Source organism: Bubalus bubalis, chromosome 15 (genome assembly GCF_019923935.1).
Source record: "Bubalus bubalis isolate 160015118507 breed Murrah chromosome 15, NDDB_SH_1, whole genome shotgun sequence".
Classification (NCBI taxonomy): domain Eukaryota; kingdom Metazoa; phylum Chordata; class Mammalia; order Artiodactyla; family Bovidae; genus Bubalus; species Bubalus bubalis.
The window spans coordinates 22,254,031-22,271,296 of record NC_059171.1 but is presented as its reverse complement, the minus strand read 5'-3'; the positions used below and the strand labels follow the sequence as shown (position 1 = coordinate 22,271,296).

The 17,266-nt window shown below is 41.9% G+C and overlaps 1 non-coding gene across 1 annotated transcript; it reads right to left on the bottom strand.

The window, feature by feature from the left end:
* Positions 1-1,530: 1,530 nt before the first annotated feature.
* LOC112579239 lies at positions 1,531-1,656 on the bottom strand. Its single transcript, XR_003103740.2, has one exon. It is a non-coding gene; the product is annotated as a U6atac minor spliceosomal RNA (small nuclear RNA).
* Positions 1,657-17,266: the final 15,610 nt, after the last annotated feature.

Genomic DNA, 17,266 nt, shown 5'->3' with positions numbered 1-17,266 from the left:
TTCCTCTCTGGAATTTGTCATCATTCTGATGGGTCATCCCTGTTCCCGAGCTCTCTGTGGGACTGGCTGAGGACTTCCTTATTGCCCCAAAGAACTGCCTTCAATAGACTTCTGGCTTAAAAATCTCCATCTCAGAATCTACTTCCTATACAGCCCCACAATAAAACAGAGGACTTACTACGTGGCAGAACCTTCTTTGTGAGCTCATGGAAAGTGCCCTATTTAAAATATTTCTCAGGACTTCTTTGGTGGTCCAGTGGTTAAGAATCTGCCTTGCAATCAGGGTGCCATCCTTGGTCAGGAAACTAAGATCCCACATGTCACAGAGCAACTAAGCCTGTAGCTTACACGGTAAAGCCTCTGCCTGCAATGCAGGAGACCTGGGTTCGATCCCTGGGTCAGGAAGATCCCCTGGAGAAGGGAAAGGCTACCCATTCCAGTACTCTTGCCTGGAAAATCCCATGGAGGGAGGAGCCTGGTAAGCTACAGTCCATGGGGTTGCCAAGAGTGGGACATAACTGGGCGGCTTCACTAAGCCTGTAAGCCACATCTACTGAGCCTACACTCAGTAGGCTATGCTGAGCCTACGCTCAATGCACCACAAGGAATCCCACATGATGATGCAATGAAAATCCAGTGTGCCTCAGCTAAGACTGAACACAGACAAATAAATAAACAATTTTTTAAAAATAAAGTAAAATAAAAAATAAAGTAAAAAATAAAATATTTCTCTGGTCTTTTTCTGTTACTGAAGGTTTTGGGGTATTTTTTATTCTATCTAAATGCTTCTGGGAGTGATATCTGAACTCCCTATGACATAAAACAACCAAATGAATGAAAAAATGGACCTTGTGTTTTCATTTTGTTTCTTTTCTATTTATCTATTTATCAACAGTATAAATCCAAATGATAATTTCAATTCAACATGAGTGAATCAGTGCTAAAAAAGAGTGAGCTGAAATACTTATCACCAAAAAAATAAAGAAACGTGATTTTTTTATTAGCTCATGAACTTTTATTATGAAGTAAATATACAGTGTTTAATCCGATTTTTTATTCAGTTATTAAAAATAGAATGCAGAGTCCCATTATTACCTCTATGTGTCCCAAGAATAGATTCTAAACTCTTCTGTTTTATTTTAAGAAATAAGGAAGGAAGAAACAGAAGCCAAATGATGATGCTTCATCACCAGGACCTCCATCTGTGATTATCACACCTACAGGTAAACTGAAATAACCTGCCAATATAAATGAATGTGCATGCGTTCTTTTTTTAATTAATTAGCTTATTTTAATTTAATTTAAAAGCCTTACAATATTGTAATGGTTTTTGCCATACATCAATATGAATTGGCCATAGGCGTACTTGTGTTCCCTCCATCCTGAAACCCCCTCTCACATCTCTCCGCACCCCATCCCTCCAGGTTGTCACAGAGCACCGCCTTTGGGTGTCCTGCGTCATACTTCAAACTCCCACTATCTATTTTACATATGGTAATGTATATGTTTCAATGCTAGTCTCTCAAATCAAAAAAACAGTGGTTAGCTACCACAAAGTAGGTGGCAATGCCTTCATCATATGCGTGTTGTCAAGCCCGAGAGCCTCTTCCAACTTAGTCAAAGGAAGTTCTCACCTTTTCTCCTTTCATACAACATGCACGTGTTCTTTTAATTGATTAATTAAGCTCTCTTTTTCTTGACATGGACTGGTTCTTTATTTAAACCAGTAAAATATCAAGGCCAGATCAGTATCAACTTGTTGACTGGCTTCAATATTTGAAGTGCCAGAAGGAAAACAAAGCTTTCTGCAATGGATTTATGAAACTGTATTGATAAAGATGACTTTGGATGAAGGTACATTTCCACTGGCACAGCCAATTTAGAGCAAAAGTGTTAGGTAGCAATTCTCCACTGTCTTTAAAAAAGTTACCTTCTTTACCCTCTTTCTGGGTTTCCTTGGTGGTTCAGATGGTAAAGAATCCACCTGCAATGCAGGAGACCTGAGTTCAGTCCCTGGGTTGGGAAGATCCCCTGGAGAAGGGAATGGCAACCCACTCCAATATTCTTGCCTGGAGAATTCCATGGACAGAGGAGCATGGCAGGCTACGGTCCACGAGGTCGCAAAGAGTCAGACACGACTGAGCAACTAACACTTGAGAACTTGAACCCTCTTTCTAGAATCTTCATTCTAGAAGGACCCAGTACAGTTCTACTATTGTGCCCTTCCTTTCTTTCTAGGATGACAAATTAGACATGGAGGCAAGTCTGGGAGTCTGTAAGAAATTCCCAAATCATTGAAACACCTAAAAGGTTTTGTTTTGTTTTTTAATGCAGATGCAGATTCATGTCATTAGACCTTCTGACTCCTCCACAAGTCTGGGGTAAGGCCCTGAAATCTGTATGCTTAACAAGTACCCTCGGGGCTTGGGATGATCAACTGGATTTGGGAACCACTAATCTGTGAATTCATTCTCGTCATGAGTTTAAAACTTCATGATTAGCCTTCTCAGAGGATTTGCCTTTTAAGGAGCATCTTAGAGAAAGGCAGTGCTTAATTGAAAGGAATAAATCAGAGCAAAAAGTGGAGAGAATGTGGGGAAATCGGACAATCCATGTCCAACTTATCAAATCAAACCCCACAGAAATCATCTTACTCCATCTGCCCTTTGAGGTCCACTGAGGTCATTTGTGTCTGTCTCAATGTCCAAGATAAAGGAGAAACGGAAGAGAATAGCTGCCTCTCTTCCCTCCCTGGCAGCTCCCTCTTCCTCTTTATCCTCACCCTTTATTCTCCCTTCCTCTCTTTCATTTCAGAGATTTGTGTACTAGTCCTTTCCTTTCCAAAAAAGAAAAACAATCATCACAAGATGCTGTAATTTATAAAGGCATTCGAAGGCCAAAATTAAACTAAAGCACTCAAAATTAAACTGTATACATAAGGACAGAGAACCTAAAACAGTTCAGTTATAAAAGACTGCCAGAGGAGGCGGCAGCCACTTCCTCATGACTAACCCCAGACAAGTGGCCCCCATGCTCTGAAATTTCCTGCATGTGTCCTCTCTGCCCACACTCTGATGCAGGCAAACAATGCTAGGTCTTGGCACCAGTTGTTAAAAATAAACTGGGAGCTCTCAGAGGAAAGACAGTCTTTGCAGGGAGACACACCGTGAGGGCTTGAGCAAAGAAACTCTCCATCCCCAGCACTGGGAAATATCTCAATGGGCACAACTGGCCCACCAGCCCCCAGGAGAAACCCAGCCTGAGATCGCTGCTACAGAGCCTTTCAAAGGAGCAACAAAGAAGCAATATTGTCAAGTTCCCTCTGTGATCTTCATTTTTTATCTCGGGATTTTAAGGAGAGACCACACCAGCCCTGATGGGGGTTAGGAGTCAAGCACCTGTAATTTTCTTGCATTTGACACATGGGTTCAATAAAAGTCCCGGCAATTTTCTGAGGATATTTTTCTCTGCATCTTGAGCTCATGGGTAGTTTAAGGGAAGATTAATCCAAGGGCTTGCTGTATTATACTTAACCTCATTAAAATATTGCTTTGGAAGACATGTTTAATACCCAGGGATCTTGCTGATCCTCTTTATTAAGCCCTTTAAAGGAACTCCTTAAACAGTGAGCAGAGCTGAATATTACAGTTTTCATTTAAGTTCAAGCTTCACTTTACTACCAGGGTGCTTACCATCAAGGTTTGGTGATCCCTGAGGACATTGACACACAGGCTTTGTAATCTACATGTTATCCCAGACTTTTACAAGGATAGAGAGATGGGAAGGGTCTGTAGGAAGACAAAAGTAGCTGAATGGCCCTATCTCTCTCCTCAACCACACTAAGTGTTCCCACAGGATAGAAACCAAACTAGCAGAAGTTTATGAAGCACTTATTAGATAAGCAATGTTCTAACTCATGTAAACCAACAATGTTTTGAGGTGGGTGCTATTGGGAATTCTGTTTTACTGATGAGGAAACTGAGGTGAGTGACTTGCCCTGATAACTTGCCTGGGAGCCACGAAAAATTAACCATGTGGTCATTCATGGTGGTTTAGTTGCTAAGTCATGTCCGACTCTTGAGACCCCATGGATTGTAGCCTGCCAGGCTCCTCTGTCCATGGGATTTCCCAGGCAAGAATACTAGAGTGGCTTACCATTTCTTTCTTCAGGGGATCTTCCCAACCCAGAAATCAAACCTGGGTCTATTGCATTGCAGGCAGACTCCTGCATGGCAGATGGATTCTTTACTGACTGAGCTACAGGGGAAGCTCTGTAATTCAGGATATCACCAATTCATCAAATATCCCCCATGGCCCATCCAGCGCTGAAAGATCTACCTAGCTTGTTGTTGACATGTCATCCTTCCTTACTGAACTCCAATCTCTTGCCCCTGTGGTCCCTTTTCCATCTTAAAACCACAGGTGATCCAGAGGAGTGTCAACACCTCCCAGAAGAAAGGACTTTCCTTGCCTTCAGGAGAACCTGCTCCTTTTCTGGCTTTTTCCTGAGTCATCTTGAACAAATCTGAGCCTCCATACTCTTATTTTCAAATAAGATTGTTATGAAGCTCCAATGAGTTATGATTTTGAGAGTTCAGTGACAGCACACTCAGTAGTGTCCAACTCTTTGAGACACTTTAGACTGTAACCCACCAGGCTCCTCTGTCCATGGGATTTTTTAGGCAAGAATACTGGAGTGGATTGCCATTTCCTTCTCCAGGGGATCTTCCTGACCTAGAGACCAAACCCAAGTCTCCTGCATTGCAGGCAGATTCTTTACCTGTTGAACCATCAGGGAAACCCCAACATACAGGAAAAACCAACTGTAAATTGTAAAATGCTGACCAACATTGGTCATAACTATTAATAAACATGTGAGACATAATTCAATAGCAATGAAAGAAAACACAACCAGTTCTGACACAGTCAATATATTTGGTGCAAAATCAGGTTATGTTGATAGTTGAATAAGGTAATAAAACAGGCTAAAATATAAATATATTCCTAGGACCCTGAGTCAGTAATATTGAGAGCAGGTAATGAATAAATCTTTGTCATCATCATAAGTTAATTCTGTATAATATTTTATAGCTTATAGAGCTCTTTGGTGATGGTGTTTATTTTATTATATAAAATATTGTCAAGTGGAATGTGTGAACCAGGAAAATGATTGCTATGGGAAGACATGTCCAGATAAATATTCACTGCAGTGGACTAATTACAGCTCCTCAGGGCCTCCTGAGCCCTTAGAATAACCTGATTGACTTTTTGAAATGTGAAGGGAAGGGAATGAGACCAATAGAGGAATCTTAGAAATATTTCACCCATTCTCTCTCCAAGTCTTCATTTTCAGATGCTTTTATGAGAGCGTGGTCCTCTAAGAACCATGTGTACTATTTTCTATTGTCTGTGTAACTCACCAGGCTGAAAATAAAGATATGGAAAGTTCACACCTGGTTTCCCAGGACCCTTTAGCTGTGGAGTTCAGGAAGCTTCTTCTCAGGAGAAGAGATTTCTTTGACGGATCCTGGGAAAAGAAGATTCACTCCATGATGGGAGGAGTATATGTTTTAGATGGCATAGGCTCAAGTCTGTTTTTTAAAGAAGCCTCTTGAAGACCTCTAAGGCTTTGAGAGAGCAAGGAACAGGGTGGCAAGCATGTTGATTAGGGTGTTTTCATCTGCAAATAATAGAGCACTCAACTAAAAGTTATAGTTTAAACAATATAGATATTTATAATGTTACATAATAATTAAATATGTAGAAGTATTTAAAGTAATTAAGAAGTAATTAAAACTGTAGAAGTATTAATTGTCTTTATTGCCAGGAATAACAATAACAGTTACTATTGTGCATGCTTGTCACTCAGTCATATCCGAATCTTTGTGATGCCACAGACTGCAGCCTGTCAGGCTCTTCTGTCCATGGAATTTTCCAAGCAAGAATACTGGAATGGGTTGCCATTTCCTCCTCCAGGAGACCTTCCTGACCTATGGATCAAACCTGCATCTCCTGCGGTGGCAGGTGGATTCTTACCACTGAACCACTTGGGAAGCCCACGGTTACTATTATTACTATTAAAGCTTCTGCCTGCAATGCAGGAGACCTGGGTTCGATCCCTGGGTCAGGAAGATCCCCTGGAGAAGGAAATGGCAACCCACTCCAGTATTCTTGCCTGGAGAATCCCATGGACGGAGGAGCCTGGTGGGCTACAGTCCATGGGGTCACAAAGAGTTGGATACAACTGAGTGACTTAACTTTCACTTTCTTTCGTTATAACAAGTAAGTCAAGGCAAGGAAGTTCCAAGTGGGGTGCAACAACTCATGAACCTGGAGTTCTTCTTTGTGTTTTGACACCTAAAATGTGACATTGATGCCTCCCCTAATGACCTCAAAAAGGCTGCAATGGTTCCAGAGGTCATATGTTGACAAATCACATTCAGAAAAGAGAAAAGGGATGCTTCCCATTTCTAGGAAGAAAAACCTTTTTTCCAAACCCTTATCAGACATTTCTTCAGGTTCCATGGGTCAATACTGAGTTACTTGCCTATATGCTAATTGTAAGGAAGACTGGGGAAAGAGTAACTGGTGTTTCCAGTGGTAAGAGAAGGGCTTGTCCAATAAAGAAAGGGAGAGGAAAACTCCTGGAAAGGCCACGCATTATATTCGGATAGCTTTCCCACTAGAAACTGCTCAGAAAGTGTTGGAGAGCTATCAGTTCCTGTAAAACTGGGCCTTTTTTCAGAGGTAGTGAATTCCTAGAAGAAAAAATCTACTATTGGACAACCTGAGGTTGGCATGAGGAGCTTTATAATTTGGAGTCCATCTTTTCCTTTCTGCCTTTATTAGGAAAAGGCATTAGGAGCCTGAATGGAGGGTGTCACTCACTCCCCTAGCAAGGGATCATTATTACAGGAAGAGAACTCCTTGGGAAATGGCAACTTTTCTAATGAAGCTCCTGTAAACAGAGGAGACCACTTCCATCACAGCACCCACCTGAGCCCATCACACAGACAGCCATGCAGGGCAGCAGGACCCCAGAGAAGAGGGACTCGGCAGAATTCACCGTTACTGGAGGACAGGGAATGATCAATGTCCAGCAGCTGTGGGAATCCTTATGACCACACCTTTCAATGTCTCTTAGCCTTATAAGCCCCAATGTTCAGAGAAAAAAACAGTGCCAGCTGCTGATGAAATGGAAGAAATACATCAATCTCTAGATAAAAATGTTGTTCTGCCAAGTCATTCCACCGTGGAAATGACTGAATATTGAGGCAAGCTGGTTCAGACAGGTGATTTGAGGAAGCAGACATTGGGGGTTGGATTCCTATGGCTCCAGGGTGAAGTACTACTCAAGTTTATTTCCACAATACTCACCTTTCAGGGGTGTTTATCAGTGATTAGTCTACAGTCAGGCTGAGTGTATTAATGGAGAGTCTAGACCTCAGGGAGACCCAGGCAGGCAGTCGACTGAATGTGAACCTGTGTGCCAACTACCACTATGTAGGAAGGACTAGTTCTGAACCAGCGAACCTGGCTCTGGTTAAGAACTAAGGCTCCACTACCAGGTTTTACATCAAGTCTCACTTATTAATGACATATGTGTGAACTCTGATCAATTACTTAACCTCTCTAAGCCTTAATATCCTTACATACAAAAAGAAATAATGCTTATACATACCTTCCTTAGAATGTTGATGAGAGGATTAAAATAATTACATATACATTTCTTAGACTAGTACCTTGCATATGTAAATATCAGTGACTCATTATTAGAGGGCAGGTGAGAAGACCTATAACTGGTCTGAAATCAAATAATGAATAACTGACTTGATTAAGGTGAGTCAGTTAACCTAAGGACACAATGCAAGCAGATGGGAAATCTTGTGGCGGGTGGTGGGGGAGGGGAGCGGGGGGGCGGGGATACAACCTTTTTTGCCCATGATATAAATTAATTTTATTCCATTAATTGGGCTTTTGTAAGGCTACTTACTTCCCTGTGTTGGAGATGAAGGTCAAACATCTATGGAACAATTTGGAACATTTCTGAGATGTGCAGGGCAAAGAAGCCGAGCTGGAAAAGGTTGAATCAGTTGCAGAGTTGATTGCAATTCCTGCCAACCTGAATGGAGACAAGGCATGTGTGCTGTTTAACCTCCCTGATGTTTTCTTGAGAAACAAGACCTGGGTAATGTAAGGATGCACATGGAAAGGAGGACAACAAGGATACCTGTGGAACCTGAAGGTATTGGAAAGATGAGGCAACCCTGAAAAGGAATGAAGCTCATGAGCTGGGAGGTTGTCAGGAGATCCAAGGCAATTCTAAATCTTGGTTACCTTGTCATGCCCTCAGCCCCTAAAGTCCACAGAATTCTCCTAGTATAATGAGTCAGCATTTTACTCTGTCTCTTTTTTACCTCTCCCAGTGTGGCAAACAACTACCCATGGCATCTGTTTTCCACTTACTTATCACTCTGGTTTCCACTTATTTATCACTCTGGTTTACTCAAGATGTCTGCTTACTCATCATTTCTCTTGTTCATGATCCTTCATGGCCCATCTGTACTACAACCTTACTGGATTCATTCTCTAGGTTTCATTTCAGAAATTCAGATTAATCCAATTTAATCCTCATCATTCTGGTTGAACAACATTCTTGCTCCACACCTCATAGCTTATAGATTGTCCTTGGCCTGATGGCCACATCTGATCTAGTCAGCCAAGGCCAAGAAGACAAGCCAATGTCTTGGCCAAGTCACATTGTGACAGGAACATATTTGCCTAAAGAACTGCCTAGAATGTTTCTTCAATGAGGAAGGAAGATGGCCTCTGAAAGAGGACCCTAGACTTTGGAGGCATCCTGAAGCTTGGACTAAACTCTGCAGCAAGTTTCTCAAACTAGAAACTAGAACTAAGTAGGAGGAAATCATCTAAGATCTTTTAAATTCAGAAAAGGCTTGAGCCACCTCTGCACTGGAAGAGAGGAAAACCGTAATTTGGTACCAACTTTACACTAGAATAAAGACCTTTGGGAGTTTAGTGAAGCAAGTTGACACTTCTATTGGGATAGGAGATAACAAAGCTATTTTTGTTGTTGTTCAGTTGCTCAGTCATGTCTGACTCTTTGTGACCCCATGGACTGCAGCACACCAGGCCTCCCTGTCCTTCACCATCTCCTGGAACTTGCTCAAACTCATGTCCATTTTGTTGGTGATGCCATCCAACCATCTCATCCTCTGTCATCCCCTTCTCCTGCCCTCAATCTTTCCCAGCATCAGGGTCTTTTCCAATGAGTTGGCCCTTCACATCAGGTGGCCAAAGTATTGGAGCTTCAGCTTTAGCATCAGTCCTTCCAATGAATATTCTGGATTGATTTCCTTTAGGATGAACTGGTTTGATCTCCTTGCAGTCCAAGGGACTTTAAAGAGTCTTCTCTAACACCACAGTTCAAAAACATCGGTTCTTCAGTGCTCTTCCTTTTTTATAGTCCAACTCTCACATCCATACATGACTACTGGAAAAACCATAGCTTTGACTAGACAGACCTTTGTTAACAAAGTAATGTCCCTGCTTTTTTCAAACACTGTCTAGGTTTGTCAAAACTTTTCTTCCAAGGAGCAAGTGTCTTTTAATTTCATGGCTGCAGTCACCATCCACAGTGACTTTGGAGCCCAAGAAAATAAAGTCTGTCACTGTTTCCATTGTTTCCCCATCTATTTGCCATGATGCAATGGAACTGGATGCCACGATCTTTGTTTTTTGAATGTTGCATTTTAAGCCAGCTTTTTCACTCTCTTCTCTCACCTTCATCAAGAGGCTCTTTAGTTCCTCTTCTCTTTCTGCCATAAGGATGGTGTCATCTGCATATCTGAGGTTATTCAGAGAATTTATTATTATTGAGTCATTTTTCCATATATATATTTTTTATTGGAGTGTAATTGCTTTACAATGTTGCATTAGTTTCTGCTGTACAATGAAGTGAATCAGCTATATGTACACACATATCCCCTCCCTCCTGGACCTCCCTGCTGCCCTCCACCCATCCCACTCATCTGGGTAAACACAGAGCACCGAGTTGAGCTCCCTATGCTATTCAGCAACTTCCCACTAGCTCTCTGTTTTACACATGGTAGTGTGTATATGAATGCTCCCAGTTCGTCCCACCCTCTCCTTCCCCATCTGCGTCCACAAGTCTGTTCCCTGTGTCTGTGTCTCCATTCCTGCCCTGGAAATGGGCTCCTCTGCACCACTTTTCTAAATGAATGGATAAAGACACTATGGTATATATATACAATGGAATATTATTTCATATACCTTAAATTTTCTTATTCCTCAGTTTTTAATCTTCATGTGTGAAAGTTACACTGTGTCTTACCAATGCTGAGGGACAGATCAAGGTAGGGGAAGAGAGATACACGCCCAGGGTAGGAGTCACCAGGAGAAGGCAAATCTCAGCACTTCTTGTCCTTGTTCTTGTGTCTCTTGTCCTTGAATTTGTTCTTTGGGGGTCTTACTTGCTTGGGGTTTTGTTTTATACAGCCAAGTGTGACCTAATGGAGACATGACAACAAAGTGTACTGTGTATCTTGGATGGGATCCTGGAACAGAAAAAAAGCACTAGGTGAAAACAAAGTAAAATCCAAACAAGCTATGGATTTTAATTAATAATGTATCCATATCAGTTCATTGGCTTCCCTGGTGGCTCAGATGGCAAAGAATCTGCCTGCAATACAGGAGACCTGGGTTTGATCCCTGGGTTGGGAATATCCCCTGGAAAAGGAAAAGGCTACCCTCTCCAGTATTCTTGCCTGGAGAATCCCATGGACAGAGGAGCCTGGTGGGCTACAGTTCATACGGTTGAAAAGAGTCGGTCATGACTTAGTGACTAACACACACTCGTTGGTTCATTAATTGTAACAAATGCACCATGTTAATGTCAGATGTTAATAAAAGGGGAAACATGGTGTGGGGTAGGGAGAGGCATATGAGAACTTCCTTTATATTTAAAGACCCATTTCTAGCATAATTTGGCTTTCCTGGTGGCTCAGATGGTAAAGCATCTGCCTGCAATGTGGGAGACCCAGGTTCGATTCCTGGGTCGGGAAGATCCCCTGGAGAAGGAAATGGCAATCCACTCCAGCACTCTTGCCTGGAAAATCCCATGGACGGAGGAGCCTGATAGGCTACAGTCCATGGGATCACAAAGAGTCGGACACGACTGAGCGACTTCACTTTCACTTTCTAGCATAATTTAGACACTTATTTAAACACTTACCCAGTTCACTTGAATGGTGTGTGATTTAAGACACTGCAAATACTCCTATTTGAGGATAAAAGATGAATTATGCAATGAGAAGAGGACTGTTAGAGAAAACATTAGGATCATCATTTGTTGGGCCACCATTTGACCTCATCAACCATTAGTATCCAAACTGTCATCCTTTATTCTTCAAAGTGCAACCTTAACTTACTAACAGAAAAACTTAATCAGGAGAAACAGCAGGGTGTAATTCTAATGCCATGACTCTGCACTTCAAATCCTCATGTAGGCTACTTAACTTAGGGGGGAAAAAAAAAAAAGAATAGAAAGTGTCAAACAGGTGGTACCTGATGGAGGGCTGGAACAGGATAGTGAGTTCCTCATAATGAGAAAGCCTCTAACAAGAGCTGTTTCAGATATAATCAGCTCAGGAAAGAAACTCGGCAGAACAGAATGAACATTCTAATTCAATTTATATTATTATATTGATGATGCATTTATATAGTGCTTTTTGTCACCAAGGCTGTCAAGCACATCAGGCTAAGTTCTGCACAACAGAATTCAGAATATTGAAAAGAGAACTGCCCTGTAAAATTCCTCACCTTCAAAAGTCTTTCAGGAAACACACATAAAAACACACATTTTGGGGTAGACATGACTTAGGTAGGAATTGCAGCTGCCTCAGGAGAATGTTTATCAAGATTTTACTTCTGGTGTTTTCCAGCTTGCTCTTGAGAGAGAACAGCTGCCCCAGTTTCCCAGTCGTTGTGGCCAAGGATGAAAAAGTAAAAGCTCTGCTGGGCATTCCACACGCTGGCGAGTCTCTCATGGGGCCGTGGACGATGGTGAGGTGATGGCAGCCCACGCAGAGTCCACCAGGGCTGCCCTATCCTTTTGCTTGTTTCCAAGGATGCTTTTCTGTGTTTATCAAGGTTATCGCAATGAATATAAAGTATCTCCAATCCTGGGTTAAGAGGCAATCTTAGTTAACAAGTAAAACAGAAAATTCCTAGAAGTTCTAAAAGTCATAAATGGAAGAGTCAGACCAGGCAGGAATGGGAACTGGAGGGGCCGAAAGCAAAGCTTCGCCTTCCGTTCCACAGGGGTCCTTCGGCTCTCACCTCCGTTCCCCTCTGGCATCTGCCTTCCACCTGTTCCCTCTCTGCACACTGCCTTTCAAGCTTATTCTGGGCCTCTCTGCTCTGCCACAGTTCTGTTTACAAGTGGCTTTGGCTGGTCCCAGCGCTAACTCTGGATCTACCCCGCGTGGCTTTTCAGTTTGACACTCACTACGTGGCTCTGCCTTTCAGTGTCTCAGCTCCAGGGCCCCAGGGGGAATGTCCGGGATGGATGGGCTCCATCCACCTCATCCAGGGACTGAGGGTAAGAAGAAGGTAGTGGGGGGAGTGGGGTGTCAAGGAATGAAATGTGAGATGGCAGGAATTGACTTATGGGTGTCAAGAGTGTCCCATCTCCCCTTTAAAACTCAATTCATATTATTATGCTATTAACTTGTATTCCTTATAGAAAAATAGACAACCAAGATAGGCAAAAAAAAAAATACCTTTAAATACTTCTAATCCCAAATGGGCTTCTCTGATGGCTCAGTGTTAAAGAATCCGCCTAACAATGCAGGAGACTCAGGTTAAATCCCTGGGTCTGGAGGATTCCTTAGAGTAGGAAATGGCAACCTGCTCCGCTGTTCTTACCTGGAGAATTCCATGACCAGAAGAGGCTGGTGGGCTACAATCCATGGCGTTGCAAAGAGTCAGACATGACTTCGTGACTAAACAACAACAACAAAAATTCCAAATAGAACTATTGCAAACATTTTGGCACAACTTTTCAGAATTTTAAAAATGCTGTATTTATATGTATGAATTCATATACATGTTACTATTTTTAATAAAAACAAGATCACTTTATACACACTACTTTAAAATCTTCTTTTTCAGTTAAAATTATATGTGAGTATGTTGAATATATATCCATGCCCATGAATAATAAATATCAATGTTAACTGCTGCATGATGTTCACTGGATATGCCATAATGCAAACAGGAACCGCCTGTTGATACTTCAGTGATTTCAATTTCTTTCTTCTTAACAGTAATACTCCAGTCAACATCTTTATATGTCTGTACAATGTTCTGAAACTTTCCTGAAACTTTGAAATATAAATACTTTCAAGTAGATTTGCTTGGGTAGAAGACATAGGACATATGACCAGAGTATTTTGCACAAATGTGGTTCTGATATACATTTCCATGGGTACTCTACAGAGAAGGAAATGGCAACCCACTCCAGTATTCTTGCCTGGAGAATCCGCTCCAGAGGAGCCTGGCGGGCTTCAGTCCATGGGGTCGCACAGAGTCGGACACGACTGAAGCAACTTAGCACTCATGCATGGGTACTCCATCTATATGATGTACCAGTTTCTCCATATCCTGAGTATTATCATTCTCTTTACCTCTGTTTCTCCTTAACTGACTTATTTTTCCCCTAATTTGCCATCCATGTGGCAACTCCTTCTATAGTAATTTAGGTTAAATGTCCCTTTAGACCAAAGGCACCACATCTGACTCTCCTTGGCCAGATGTTTCATTTGAGAGAGCATTATTTTTAGCTTGATCTTCCTTTTTCTGTCTTTGTGATTTGCTAAAATATTTGTACTGAGCATCTGCCTTTCCTTTACTGGCTTTCTTTCTCTATTTAAATCCAGAAGTATAGTTTTCTTTCTCTATTTAAAGCTGTCAAATATACCATCACCAGGTTTAGCCCAGAGAATTTACTGAATATTTATCTTTGGTCAAATAGCACAGGCATATCTGCTGAAAGAAACTGACAGCCTGGTAAATTATCTGAGGGTCTTATACTGAATCAGGCTTTGCCATGATGGTATCTGCTTTTTGTCTAGGGGAAACACATTCATTCCCCTACCCATTCATTTATTTATTCATTTATCCATTCATATTTCCCAAGGAGAATTAAGTTATAAGTCTCCAGACTTTCTTAGGGAAGACTTTTTGATTGAGTCATCTTTATATAAATCCTTTAATATGACATACTTTACCAACAAGGACAAATGAGAAACAGGTAAGTATGCAACAAATTCATGTGATCAAAGACAAAATATTTTAATTATTTTTAATAAAAATAAAACAAATCCAAGAAATATAAAAAGCCCAAAAGAATCATCTGTAACTATATAATTCAAAGGTAATCAACAGGAGAGTCACGTTTATTTCTAGTTTCTGAATGTTCGCTGTTGTTGCTATTGTTGTTTAGTCACTAAGTCGTATCTGATTCTTTGTGGCCCCATGGACTGCAGCACACCAGACATCCTTATCTTTCAGTATCTCCTGGAGCTTGCTCAAGCTCACGTCCATTGAGTGGGTGATACCATCCAACCATCTCATCCTTTGTTGTTCCCTTCTCCTCCTGCCTTCAATCTTTCCCAGCATCAGGGTCTTTTCCAATGAGTCAGTTCTTCGCATCAGGTGGCCAAAGTATCAGAGCTTCAGCCTCAGCATCAGTCTTTCCAATGAATATTCAAGGCTGATTTCCTTTAAGGTTGAGTGGTTTGATCTCCTTGAAGTCCAAGGGACCCTGAAGAGTCTTCTCCAGCATCACAGTTCAAAGGCATCATTCTTCGACACTCAGCTTTCTTTATATTCCAACTCTGAATCTTCATCTTCAACATAATCCTGAATAATAGCTGCCAAAGAATCACTTCCAAAGGCCTTCAGGATACAATTGAAAACATCTTTAAACTGGTTGTTTATACAGAATGAATGATAACCACTAGGATGCAACAACAGTGGACACCTGGACAGTGTTAGAGAAAGGGGCGGGGGAGGGAGGAAGAAAGGAAGGGAGAAGAGAGAGGGAAAGGAGCTAAGGTAAGATCAGGGAGAAATGGAGAGGAAACAAAAGGAAAAAAATATCCACAAAAGAATGAAAATGACTGGTGATTTATAAAAGCAGAGGAAACAATATAGAAGAAGGAGAGGCAAGGAACCAGCATCAGAGCAAATCCTTTTATAATCAGGGTTCTTTTAAAGGTTGCAAGTGATGAAAACTCGATGTGAAGTAGGATACATGAAAAGCGAAAGATTATTTAGACACATACTGGTGTGTTTCTAGCAACCAATGAAAAGATTAAACAAACAAATCCATGCAGAGTTAAGCTGTGCCTCCCAAGCAGTGGGAACCAGGGACTCAAACCCACTAGGATTCTTTTAGCGCATCTCTTATCCTTCTTTTTCTAGGTATATCCTATCCCACTGCAGACTCTCTGATACCATGTAATAGAAAACACAGCTGCCCCAAATTGGCAGGCTTCCTATCCCAAGTCTCCCACAACCTGAGAGAAATTCACTCTTTTTTCCTCCATTCCAATTAGGAAAATCCCAGGAATTAATTTTTGAGTTTCCCATTTTGGATAATTTGTACACACCTGAACCAATCAGCTGTGGTGAGATGGATGATATTAGCTAAGAATGAGGTGACTCCTTCTAGAACCATGTAGCTAGAGTGGGAGGAAAGGCAACTCCCAAGAGCGTGCATGCTAAGTCACTCAATAGTGTCCAACTCTTAGACCCACTGGGCTGTAGCCACCAGGCTCCTCTGTCCATGGGATTTGTCAGGCAAGAACACTGGAGTGGGTTGCCATTTTCTTCTCCAGGGGGTCTTCCAGGTCCAGGGATTGGACTCACACCTTGTATATCTCCTGCACGGCAGGCAGATTTTTTATCTGCTGAGCCATACTTTTGTGCTAAGTTGCTTCAGTCGTGTCTGACTCTGTGTGACCCTAAGGACTGCAGCTTGCCAGACTTTTCTGTCCATGGGATTCTCTAGGCAAGAATACTAGAGTAGGTTGCCATGGCCCTCCTTCAGGGGGTCTCTGGACCCAGGGACCAAACCCACATCTCTTAGGTCTTTTGTATTGACAGGTGGGTTTTCTACCACTAGCGCCACCTGAGTCATCAGGGAAGCCAATTTCCAAGAGTGGGGTTATTTCCAGAAGGCTCTGGACAAGCTAGAAATGCTACTGTTCTCAGAGCATTGAGATTTCAAACCATTTGTAAGCAGTTTGAGAGATAAGAGCAGATCACAGTAGCTTCTTGTTTCCCAAGAAAGTGTAAAACAAGCAGGCTCCTCCATGGTTCATCCCACCAGTGTCTGATCTGGGGGCTCCATTCAATGCCTGACAGTAGCCTCCACAATGCTGGCATAGTTTCAAGAAATATTGAGCACCCAGAAAGATGGGTCTCTCCGAGGCCAATGTAAGGGTTTTCTTTTTTCTTTTTTTTGTAGCTGATTAACAACATTGTGATAGTTTCAGGTGGGCAGCAAGGGGACACAGCCACACATACACAATGTATCCATCCTCCCCCAAACTCCACTCCTATCCAGGCTGCCATATAACTTGGCGCAGAGTTCCCTGTGCTATACAGTAGGTTCTCATTAATTACTGCTGTATACACAGTCATGTATATATGTCATCCCAAGCTCCCAATTCATCCCACTCCACATTTCCCCTCAACAAATGGCCAAGAAGATCGAAATAGACATTGCACCAAAGAAGACATACAGATAGCCAAGAGGCACATGGTAAGATGCTCAATCATCAAGACATGTAAATCAAACCTACAACGAGGTATCACCTCACACCAGGCAGAATGGCCATCGTGAAAAAGTCCACAAATGACAAATGCTGGAGAGGATGTGGAAAAAAGAGAATCCTCTTACACTGTTGGTGGGAATGTAAATTGATACAGCCACTATGGAGAACAGTATGGAGTTTCCTTAAAAAACTAAAAATTTGAGCTACCATATGTGTTTTCTTGTTCAAGAGCTTTGCACAATGCTCAAAACTTTTGAAACTGATCCCCTATTATTATAGTTCATGAGTGAGCCAGACCAGTAGAGGGCATCAGTGAGGCATGGAGGGTTGGGGGAGGGGCACCACGGTTGCTTGGTAACTCCCTTGTGTTGAACTTA